Source organism: Hypanus sabinus, unplaced genomic scaffold (genome assembly GCF_030144855.1).
Source record: "Hypanus sabinus isolate sHypSab1 unplaced genomic scaffold, sHypSab1.hap1 scaffold_867, whole genome shotgun sequence".
Lineage (NCBI taxonomy): Eukaryota > Metazoa > Chordata > Chondrichthyes > Myliobatiformes > Dasyatidae > Hypanus > Hypanus sabinus.
This window is the reverse complement of record NW_026781719.1, coordinates 152,982-165,702: the sequence shown is the minus strand read 5'-3', so window position 1 is coordinate 165,702 and position 12,721 is coordinate 152,982. Positions and strand designations below refer to the sequence as shown.

Sequence of the window (12,721 nt, the reverse complement as noted above, 5' to 3'; positions counted from 1 at the left end):
ACAGTCACAGGAATATCTTCTTCGGGTGGTTACCACAGAACACCCCGATTCCGGGTAAGGGAAATCCACACATATGGATTATACGAAGTGACAGTCACACATCCGTTGTGCACTGCGTGCCGATGATCAACCCAATCTTTTGGGCATAGCAGTGACAAGCTGAAGTCTCTCTCACTCTTCCTCTCTTCCTCTCCCTCTATCTCTCTCTCTCTCCCCTCCCTCTCCTCCCCCCTCTGTCTCTCTGTCTCTGCTGCAGCGCCTGTGTGACGTCACAGACCCGCCTCACTCAGGCACTTAAAGCGACACTCACAGTAAACGAACCTGCGGTCTCGTAACACAGTGCACCTCTAAAGTTTGACAGCAGACTGGCGAGTGAAACTTCGATGGTGCAGAGTCAGAAACCAAAGAGTTGCCAGCCTGAGTCAGGCTTTGCGGCTCCAGAGAGAGAATGGGTCTGGAGTTTACGAGGAGGAGGAGAGGGAAGAAACAGACCAACAGGATATGGCTACAAAAGGAATATCAGAAAAATTTGGAAAAAAGATTGCTAGTTTCTGCAAAATACTGGTGGAAATCAAAAGATTAGGCAGCAACTGTGGAGAGGAATAAATAAACAACTTTTAGACCGAGCCTCTTCAGCATGCCTAGACTGTGGACTCCACTGCTTAGTTACTACCTGAACTGCAGAGCTCCCCCAGCATTTTGTGTGTGTGCGTCTCTGTATGTCCAGCCACTGCAGAATCTCCTGTGTTTTATACTTGCATTTTACATTGGCATTAGATACACGTGGATATTGAATACATTGTTTATGTGAGCCGCTTCCTGCGTTAAAAATGCTTCAGATTTTTTCTATATACCCGAAAAAAAAATGAGATATGGATATTGAATCGGTGCTTCAAGAACTGTTTAATGGCACCGGTATTACCCAAAAGGCCCTGCCAGAATAATTCTTATCAGGCACTGAAGCGCTGATGAACTGCGCAGGCGTCAGGCTGACGACGTCCCCGAGTATCACGCATGCGCGCAGCACACGAGGCCTTGAAAATGTCGGTTGCAGGTAAGAGCGATTCTCCGTGTTTTTATCTTAAACACCGACTTCGGGATAATTCCTCTGAATTTCAGAGACCGTGGGCAGCAACCCCGGGACAGTCCTGCCCTCTTCCCTCTCTCTCAGCCCCACGATCCGTACACGGGCCCCGGGGAGCTCCCGGCCGCTGAGGGAATGGGAACCGATGGATCTCTCAGACAGAGCTGAGCTCCAGCTATCTAAATGCAAGGATTAGGAACTCGGAGAAAGGGAACAAAATCTTTTACATCACCCATCTGTGGACACTTTCTGGAGGTCCAAGATTCGTATGTTACACGACCGCTGGACTAAGTGTGTAAATGTAGGAGTGGACTATGTTGAAAAATAGATGTGCTAGATTTTCTAAAATTGACTCCTTCTACCTTAGGCCACAACCTTATCTGTCATTCCTTATTTATTTATTTATTTATCTATCTATCTAGCTATCTATCTATCCATCTATCTATATTATATAAATGGAAAAGCAGTATAACATTAGATGATCCAGCATAAGATGAAAGTTTAAACCTTAGCCTTTGTTTTAAATCAATACTTAGTCTTTTCTGTGATTAGAAAATCGGAATCTTGGTTAAATTACTGGACATAAAGTATGGTGAGGTGCATTGCTAGCATTGTAGATTAGCAAAGATTCTACTGTGGATTGGACTTCCAGAGCACAGTTACTGGATATCCACAGGACAGTACTGTCAAAGACTAAGATGGTACTTTCAAATAGAATTGGAAAGGAAATGAGAGGGAATTTTTGAGTGATGCAGAGCAAGAGAAAAGGATTGGAATTGAGAGGATAGTTCTGGTTGATGATCTCCTTTCATGCCAACAATAATTTTATAAAATTGTTCTGTGATTCTGTGTGAAGCTTTCCCTGGTCATTTGCCACGTCTTCTTGTGATTCTGCTCCTAAATGTGAAGACGTGGAGAAGTGAGTTTAAAATTATGCCATTGAACTGGTTGTAAGAATGGACCACACCTATTGGTCCTCATTTGGTTTATTCGGAGCCTTGTCAATAGCATGAATAACTGAATAAACATCTCATTAGAATGGGGTAGATTAAATTGAATATATAGGATCTTTAAATTATACCCCTTCCCACTTATTATTTTCGCTGGAAAAGAGATGTTGAAATTCTAAGTAATCCTGACTAAAGTGTATTAATGTTTGAAAAAAAAAGCTCAAGGTCAAATAAGTGTGAAACATTTGTAGAGTATTTTATAGGAAGGGACATTAAAGACATTCATCATTCATGCTGATTTTTCCTCCCAGCACTGCCGCAAATACAGAAACCACCCCACCTCCCTTCAAATCTACTCCATGCTATGCCTGATGAACCAGCCAAGATTAGCAGTTCACCATCTGTGGGAAAAATTGAGTACAAATACCTAATAAGGTTGGGATGTGTACATTCGTCTCCCAATTTATGATGTAGGAGCATTGACATTATGCTGCTTTGTGTGTAAAATATACAATCCTCTTTGTTCAATTCTTTATTAGCTCGTGAACTTACAAGTTTGCTTCAGGAAGTTAAGCAATTTAATTTTAAACAACAGCATGAATTGACAAATGTTACCAATTTTAAATAGCAAAAAGTTTATAGTATTTTTTTCCTGGGAAAAAATAGAAGTGGGGAAAAAAAAGACTTTTGGTCTGAAGTTTGAATAGTGTTATCATGTGACTGCATTTTTCAAAAGAAAAGAACAAAGATTGTAGTTATCCAAATGCAGAAGGGTTAATCCTACGTTAAACTTGTGAATTAGGATTAAGAGATCCAAGATAATGTTAATTTAATGAAATAATTTAAATCCAATTAATGCTTTAAATCTACACTATACGTTCAAGAATGCATTTTAGGTAGCTCAACACCTCATGCAGGTCAGTCAGGTATCTCTGCTCCCTTTAAACTTGCACGTTTCTGTTTCCCAGATGCCTTTGAAACTTACTTTGACCTTATTTTCTGAGCTTCTTTTAAACTTGGAGGTTATGTGGAACACATCATTCTGTAATGTGATGTCTGAAAACAGTGATTTGGAAGTGAGGTATGATGTATTAATAAGAGAACATCTAATAATACAGAAAATCTGCTGGTCCGACACCCAAGACCCAACCATGGCAGGTTCACTAAGTTTTACTGTGGTTCGTCACATGTTTGGAGGGCTGTCGCCTGAAAGTAATGATCATTAATCACCATCAATGTTACATAGTTCACACTAAAAATAAAAGCACAAGGGAGAAATCGGCCTCTGCCGCACCTTTTTTTCAGAGTGCTCAGTGGTTCATTTGAAATCAGGTCCAGAATTTTCCTGCACTTCTGATGGGAAATCTGTTGGATGTGTTTCTGACAAACATACACCCAAAAAATGTAATGAGTCAATGCACCAAGTGGATTGAACGCCAGCACTTTTGAACAGTGTGTTTCAGCCTATTCTGTTTCAATCTTTATGAAATGTGAAATAATATGAAAGGTCTAGAACAAGGGTGGGCAAACTTTTTGACTTGTGGGCCACAAAGGGTTCTAAAATTTGACAGGGGGGCCAGACCAGGAGCAGATGGACGGAGTGTTTTGGTAATACACCTCATAAGAGAAAATAAAATATCATGGGATATGTAGAAGACATGTGCTTTAATTTCAATTGAAAATGAACAAATGCATTACAACAAAATATCTGTCTTTGAAGTCCCATGGTATTTAGCTATTTATTGAAATGACTTTTAAAACACTGAAAATTAAATGAATAAAATACAGCTTTTTTAAATAGTAACAGTTATTATTTTAAAGCACTGAAAATTCTGTATCCTTCAAGGTATTATCATCATCACTCTCCTCCTGACTGTCTTTATTTCAAAACCGGTAGGAGATGCAGGTCTGCTTGTCCTATTCCTTCTTATTCAATTGTCCACTGTGCCAAAACTCAACAACGACCAGCACAAAGACAGAACAATGCCAGCGTGCCAGTATGCGGAGCGCGTTATTGATCTGGAGTGCATTTTTTATTTTGAGAACGTACGTGCACCTGCGTACTACTCGTGTCCATCACTTAACAGGAATGACATGTAACATGTAAGGCTTATTGAAAAAAATATTTTCAAATGCATTTTTTACATAACACAACGAAGAAACTTATTTTTAATTTCAGTGGGAACAGTGTTGTTGGTCTCCCTTTTTAGTTAGCGCATCAAAGTCTGGATTTAGTTTTGTTGTGGCGATTCTCAGGATGGATATGAGGGGTTGGTCAGTTAACTTGGATCTGTGGCTGGCTTTGTTGATGTTCATGACGCTGAACGCCTGTTCACACAAATAGGTCGAGCCGAACAAAGAGTAAAGCGCAAATGTGGAGTAATACGCTGCACCTCAACAAAGGTCAATGTATATAGAGTGCGTCATCTATTGGGAAAACACCAGAATTGCGGGGAAAAGACATTAACAAGGTTTATTAATATAATTTCATCAAGTTCTGCGGGCCGGATTAAAAAGCTTAACGGGCCGCATATGGCCCGCAGGCCGTAGTTTGCCCATGCCTGGTCTAGAACTTGATAGAGGGCTAAAAGATTACGAGAGGCATAGACAGGGTGGATAGTCAGTACCCGTTTCCCAGGGCACCAACAGCAAACACCAGAGGGCATATGTATAAAATTAAGGGAGGGAAGTTTAGGGGAGACATCAGGGGTAAGTTTTTTTTTACACAGAGGGTTGTGAGTGACTGGAATGACTTGCCAGGGATGGTGGTGGAGGCTAAACCATTAGGGGAATTTAACATCCTCTTGGACAGGCACATGGATGAAAGAAAAATGGAGGGTTACGGGGTAGTGTGGGTTTAGTTCTTTTTTTTAAGGTTTATATGGGTTGGCACAACATGTCTACATGGACGTTAGCAAGGCACTTGACACAGTCTCATATGGGAGGTTGGTCAAGAAGGTTCAGTCACTCAGCATTCTAGATGAGATAGTAAATTGGATGAGACACTGTCTTTGGCAGAAGCCAGAGTGTGATAGCAGATGGTTGCCTCTCTGACTGGAGGCCTGTGACTAGTGGTTGCCACAGGGATCAGTGCTAGATCTGTTGTGGTTTGTCATCTATATCAGTAATCTGGATGATAGTGTGGTTAACTGGATTAGCAGATTTATGACCACCAAGACTGGTGGTGTAGTGGACAGCGAGGAAGACTATCATGGCTTGCAGTGCAATCTGGACCCCCTGGGAAAATGGTTTGAGAAATGGAAAATGGAATTTAATTCAGACCAGTGTGAGCTGTTGCACTTTGGTTTGACCTACCAAGGGAGGTCTTTCACAGTGACTGGTCGGGCACGGAGGAGTGTTGTAGAAGAAAGGGACCTGGGAATACAAGTCCTTAATTCACTGAAAGTGGTATCACAGTTAGATAGTGACGGAAAGAAAGATTTTAGCCCATTGGCTTTCGTGAACCAAATCCTGACAATAGATGGATATTATGTTGACTTGTAAAAGAGGCCTAATTTGGAGTATTGTGTGATGTTTTGGTCACCTACTGACAGGAAAGATTTAAAAGAGATTCAAAGATTTCAGAGAAAATTCACAAGGCTGTTGTCAAGTTTGGAGGACTTGGGTTATAAGGAAAGATTGAACAGGTCAGGACTTTATTCTTTGGAATGTAGAAGATTGAGGTGAGATTTGATTGTGGTAGAGGGGCATAGATAGTGTAAATGCAAGCTGGCTTTCTCCACTGAGATTGGGTAGGACTTCAACCAGTGGCCAGGGGTTAAGGGTGAAAGGTGAAATGTTAAGGGGAACATGAGGGGAAACTTCTGCACACAGATGGTCATCTAGGTTTGGAATGAGCAGCCAGCACAAGTGGTGCACGCGAGCTCGATTTCAACATTTAGGAAGTTTGTGTAGGTACCTGGATTGTAGGAGTGTGGGAGGGGCAATTTAAATAGTTCAGCACAAGACCAGATGGCCCAAAGGACCTGTTTCTGTGTTGTACTTTTCTACAAGAACTTGAAATATTACAAAAATTCACTCTAACCCCTTTTACCAGCTGTGCGGACCAACCAGTCATCTCAGCAGGAATTTTTTTATATGGTGTTAAAGCTGTAGCACTTTAAGTTAATAAGACATAAAAGAATTCCCAGATGCACATCCACAAAGACAATTTGCGTGAGACTGTTTCAGTTACTGTGGGGCCAGGCACCCATACAGCTCAGCAGGAACAGGGAATAATACCAATGGAGAGAGTCAAACTGAGCCAGGTCACAGATTGGAGATGGCAGAAATGCCCCATTCTTATAGAGACAGGAAGAGCATCGGAGAGTTTGATGGTCTTCCAGATACCAGCACTCTGCCCAGTCAGGAGGTGATTTCTCTCTCCAACTTGGGTAGAACCTCACTGTAACAGTGTGATACCAGATCAAACCTTGGCAACTCAAGTAATCTCATCGGAAATGTTGTCCTAAACCCATTGATGGATTTTGTAAATCTTTTCACAGGTTAAAAACGAGAAGGAATTTGTCGCCGGGGATCTCAAACAGAAAACGCCAGTTTTGCTGTCTCTGTCTGGATATTTAAGAAGTGGAGCGAGGGATTCAATCGACTATCCTTCCTGCTCAGACTGTGGAGAGGGATTCAATTGATCATTTGACCAAATAGCAAGCCAGTCATCTTACACAGGAGAAAGGCTGTTCACCTTCTCAGACAGTGGGAATAGATTCACTCAATTATCACAATTGAAGGTACATCAGCAAGTTCACACTGGGCAAGGCCATTCATCTGTTCTGTGTGTGAGAAAGGATTCAGTTGGACCTGTGGACACACCAGTCAGTTCACACCACACCTGGTAGAGGCTGGTGATCTGCTGAATTTCTGGGAAAAGATTCACTCAGTCATTTGACCTTATGGCTCACCAGCGAGTTCACACTGGGGAGAAGCCATTCACCTGTTCAGTCTGTGGAAAGGGATTCACTCAGTCATCCAACCTACGGAGTCCCCAGCGAGTTCACACTGGGGAGAGGCCGTTCACCTGTTCAGAATGTGAGAAGAGATTCACTCAGTCATCCAACCTACGGAGTCCCCAGCGAGTTCACACTGGAGAGAGGCGCTTCACCTGCTCAGTCTGTGGGAAGAGATTCACTCAGGCATCCAACCTACGGAGACATCAGCGAGTTCACACTGGGGAGAGGCCGTTCACCTGTTCAGTCTGTGGGAAGAGATTCACTCGGTCATCCAACCTACTGGTACATCAGCGAGTTCACACTGGGGAGAAGCCATTCACCTGCTCAGAATGTGGGAAAGGATTCAGTGAGTTATCCAACCTACTGGTACATCAGCGAGTTCACTCTGGGGAGAAGCCATTCACCTGCTCAGTCTGTGCGAAGGGATTCACTCGGTCATCCCAACTACAGAATCATCAGCGAGTTCACACTGGGGAGAAGCCATTCACATGCTCAGAATGTGGTAAAGGATTCAGTGAGTTATCCAACCTACTGGTACATCAGCGAGTTCACACTGGGGAGAAGCCATTCACCTGCTCAGAATGTGGGAAAGGATTCAGTGCTTTATCCAGCCAACTGAGACATCAGCGAGTTCACACTGGGCAGAAACCGTTCATCTGTTCAGAATGCGGGAAGAGATTCACTCAGTCATCCCACCTGCAGAGTCATCTGCCAGTTCACACTGGAGAGAAGCCATTCCCCTGCTCAGAATGTGGGAAGAGGTTCAGTCACTCACGCTCCCTGCAGAGACACCAGTCAGTTCACACTGGGGAGAAGCCGTTCATCTGCTTAGTCTGTGGGAAGAGATTCACTGAGTCATCCAGATTACTGGTACATCAGCGAGTTCACACTGGGGAGAAGCCGTTCATCTGCTTAGTCTGTGGGAAGAGATTCAATAACTCATCCAGATTGCTGGAACATCAGCGAGTTCACACTGGAGAGAGGCCATTCACCTGCTCAGAATGTGGGAAGAGATTCACTCACTCTTCCACACTACAGAGACATCAGCGAGTTCACACTGGAGAGGAGCCATTTACCTGCTGAGAATGTGGGATAGGATTCACTCAGTCATTCCAACTACTGGCACACCAGTCAGTTGTTATGAATCCCTAGGTTTTGTTTGCTGTGGACTGTCATTTTAAGAGAGAGAGATTAGGAAGTTTAATCAGTCTGACTTGCAGCTTGTTTACATCACTCACAGCTTGTTTAGTTTTAACTGAGGACACAGACACTCAGAGTCAGACGGAGATGAAGGAGGAAAAATGGAAAGATCGATACAAGGGAAATAGGTGCCAAGGGTCACTGTTTGGAATTTTCCTATGCCCGCAAGTATGGGTTAATTATCGATTCATCATACATCGTCTGTGTGGTTGTCACCTCGTTTGATCCATAGGAGTGGATCTGATTTGGGGTATCATGTGAAGACCACCGATGTGTTAACCCTTGCCTGGGTGTGGTGTGGTAATTCACTTGAAGACGATACGCCTTGTGACAAGTCACTTTGGGTGATAATTATTATGTGGATTTGGAAGGATGACAGATAATATCTACAGTGACTGTTCTCTTGTTTTACCACCATGGAACCTGTGGAATTCGACATAATTGCCTTCTCTCGACATTTACCCTGGATTACATATATCTCTCTCATCACCTATTCTGTGGTTGAACTGAACTTTCATACTTTACCATCTCAAGACTCCAAGCCTTGTTCCCCCCAAGCTCAATAGTTTTGGATTTATATTTACACACATATATACACAGAACACTGTTAACTTTTGTTTATCTTGCTTAAGTTACTATATTATAAGTCGATTCTAATAAAGATAGTTTTAAGATCAAAAACAGACTCCTGGTGTAGTCTCCACGAGGAAATCTGCAGATGCTTGGAAGTCAAACACACACAAAATGCTGGTGGAGCACAGCAGGCCAGGGAGCATCTATAAGGAGAAGCACTGTCAACGTTTCAGGCTGAGACCCTTTGTCAGGCAGTCTCAGGCAGTCCTGATGAAGGGTCTCGGCCTGAAACGTCGACTATGCTTCTCCTTATAGATGCTGCCTGGCCTGCTGTGTTCCACCAGTATTTTGTGTGTGTTGTTCCAGGTGTAGTCTATTGGTGCTGATTCGTTTCTAAAGCTTTACGATTCATAACAAAATTGGGGCCTGCATCTGGGATATGAACAGCTATGGGGGCGTAGTCATTAATTATCGATTTCATTGGGGAAGTCCCTTTTGATATATTTGTGTGTAGAAAATCAGCAGCGGATGCTGATTATTGTTTGGAAGCGGGAACCTCTGAGGCATTAGAGGATGGCAGACGGATTGAGTTGTTGAGTCTTGCTAGAAGGTTAAAACTTGCTATGTTGAAATTGACAATGAGGAGGGAACAGATGCAGAGGGTAATAGCTGAACATTATGTATTTGAGGGTGTGTTTAAAGTGGAGGAGTTGGACGTGTTTCCTGGAAGTAAACCTAGTGAGCTTGAGCTCCAGGACAAGTTAGAAAAATTAAAGATGGAGGCTTCGGAAAGGCAGAGGCAATTTGAGGCTAGAGAGGCAGAAAATCAGAGAGGAGGCAGAAAAACAGAAGGAGGAAGCAGAAAGACAGAGGCTATTCGAGCTGGAAAAGATACAGTGGTTTCAGCAAAGGGGTCTAGCGTTAGACTCTGGTGATAAGTTTGAGGCTAGTCAGGAAATTAAATTGGTACCACAATTTGATCAGAAAGAGGTTGATAAATATTTCCAGCATTTTGAGAAGGTTGCTTAGAATTTAAAGTGGCCAAAAGAGGGTTGGTTCTCTTACAAAGGGGGAGGCTTAGCAAGCCTATTCTGCTTTGACAGTTGATGAAGCAGCTGATTGTAACATAGTGAAACAGGCTGTGCTCAAAGCTTACGAGTTGGTCCCAGAATCATACAGGCAAAAGTTTTGAAATTTGTGGAAATCTGTGAACCGGACATATGTAATTTGCTTATGAGAAGTCTGTGTGTTTTGATCGCTGGTGCACATATATGATGATGATGATAAGTATATGATGATTTTAATAGCTTGAAAGAGTTAGTTTTAATTGAAGAATTCAAAAGGTGTGCTCCTGACGACATAAAGACATATTTAGATGAAAAGGATACTGCCACTTTGCAGGAGTCTGATAGAATAGCAGATGAGTTTGCTTTTACTCATAAGGTTAAGATTATCCCAAATAAGAGCTTCCAAAAGAGTGCCAGAGATCACCAGGGTAAACCAGAAATTACAGCTGGGACGAGTGACAAGAGTAAGGATGAAGGGAAGCAGTTGAAAGAGAAATATTCTGGTCTTGCTTGTTACTATTGTAAGAAAGCTGGTCATGTGATGGCTAATTATTCTATCCTGAATAAGAAAAATGAAAAGAAGCCAGTCCCAAATGCCGGTGTTCAGTTTGTTGACGCACCTATAAACCCACAGGGTTCTGAACATTCTGTTGAGGCTCAGTTATGGACTGAGAACTCTGACTGAATTAAGAAGGCTTTTGATCATTTTATGTCAAATGGGTTTGTATTAGTAAAGGAAGGGTCAACCCAACTACCAAAAATTCTTCGAGTTACTGGGGATTCTCAGTCACTTATATTAGACAGCATTCTAAAGTTTGGTGATGAGACGAACACTGATGAAGTAAATCTTATTAAAGGCTTTGGGGGTAGCATGGTTTCTGTGCCATTGTACAAGGTAAATTTACTGTCAGGGTTGCTTTTGGGACCTGTTAAAATTGGATTATACTCCATTTTACCATTGGAAGATGTTAGTTTGCTGTTAGGGAATGACCTAAAATTGTTCCTGCAGCGCTGTTGACAACTAAGACAACCGCTGATGACCCACAGATGGATTTTAACATTTATCCTTCCTGCGCAGGAACTCAAAGTATGCCGACGCAGACGAATCTGTGCAGCATGATTCTGATACCCATGATAGCCAAAATCGGGATTCAGGTTATGATGACTTGTCAGGGAATTTCTGCCTTCATTGTTTCAACAGGATTCAGTCGTAAGTCTGATGAGAAAGATTTATCCCTGTCTGGGAAGGAGTTTATAGCAGAACAGAACCGAGACCCTGAGATTGAAGCTTTAAAAGAAACAGCCCTCTCAGATGATGAGATTAAGAATGTGCCAGTAGGGTATTATCTCATGATGAAGTGTCAATGAGGAAGTGGAGGCCACCTGCTATACCAGCGAGTGAGGAATGGGAAATTGTTCACCAAGTTGTAGTTCCTAAAGTTATATGGCTGAAATTTTAACTTTGGCCCACAGTATGCCATTAGGTCGACATTTTGGAGTGAATAAAACTGTAAACAGTTATGTAATAATTCTACTGGCCTAATTTGAGGAAAGATGTTGTGACCTTTTGCAGAAGCTGTCGCACTTGTCAAGTTGTGGGTAAACCGAATCAGGTCACCCCAGTGGCCCCACTCTGCCCTATAACTGCATTCGGTGAACCCTTTTAAAAATTTATAGTGAGGGGAACTTTGTCCTTGTTAAAGGAACAGTGGATTGATGGGGATGTACATGTTAACTTGTTAGACTCTGTTTAGAAGTTCAAGAATAAATTACACCAAGTCTGTAGTTTAGTGAGACAAAACTTAAAGATCTCTCAAAACAAAATGAAGTGTTGGTTTGATAAGTGGGCTTGAGAAAGAAAATACCAGATGGGAGATAAGGTGCTTGAAATAGTCTCTTAAATTAATGATCTGAATAATGCTATTAAAACACCCGACCAACGTAAACTAACACAGGTGGTACACATAAATATAATAAAGCCATATTTTGACAAGCAGGCACCGTCTGTGAGTGTTGTTGTCAAAACATATTGAGAATGAAACAATCGACTCGTCTGAGAATTTTCACAAGCCAAACATGGTCCCAGTTAGGCTAATGAACTCGGTTGTTCCAGAAAACATTGCTAACGAGTTGGCTCATCTGCAGCCAAAGCAACAACAACAGCTGAAGGAAGTAATCCTGATGTTTAAAGATTTATTTCACGATGTTCCCAAGCAAACCACAGTCGCAGTACATGATGTAGATATTGGTCAAGCCAAACCGATTAAACAACACCCATATTGCATGAACGTCGAAAAGTGTAAATTGGCTGAGCAAGGAATTGAATATATGATGAAAATGGTATTATTAGTCCTTTGGCATCAGATTGGAGCTCACCCTGCGTTATTGTGCCTTAACCTGATGGTGGTGTTAGATTTTGCACTGATTATGGGAAGGTAAATGCAGTAACAAAAACAGAATCCTCTCCTATCCCTAGGGAGGATGATTGCATCAATAAGTCTGGAAAAGCTAAATTTCTTACAAAGATTGATCTGTTGAAAGGGTATTGGTGTGATCCATTGACGGACAGAGGTAGAGAAATTTCTGCATTTGTGACACCTTCTGGGTTGTATGAACACAATGTTTTCTCTTTTGGAAGGAAAAATGGTCCAGGATCATTCCAGAGAATGATTGATTCTGTAATTCCAGGGTTAGAACACACAGATGCCTATATTGATGACTTAGCCACAGGGAGTGACACTTGGGAAAAGCATATCTCTGCAGTAGAGAAGCCGTTTGACAGGCTTTCTCAGGACGACCTTACAGTTAGCTAAGAGTGAATTTGGCCATGCCACTGTGACCTGTCTTGGCTATGTTGTTGGTCAAAGCAAGTTGGCTCCT

At 42.2% G+C, this 12,721-nt stretch overlaps 1 pseudogene; it reads left to right on the top strand.

Moving 5' to 3' along the window:
• Positions 1 to 924: 924 nt before the first annotated feature.
• Positions 925 to 12,721, top strand: part of LOC132390343 (zinc finger protein 850-like) — a 30,587-nt pseudogene continuing 18,790 nt past the window's right edge.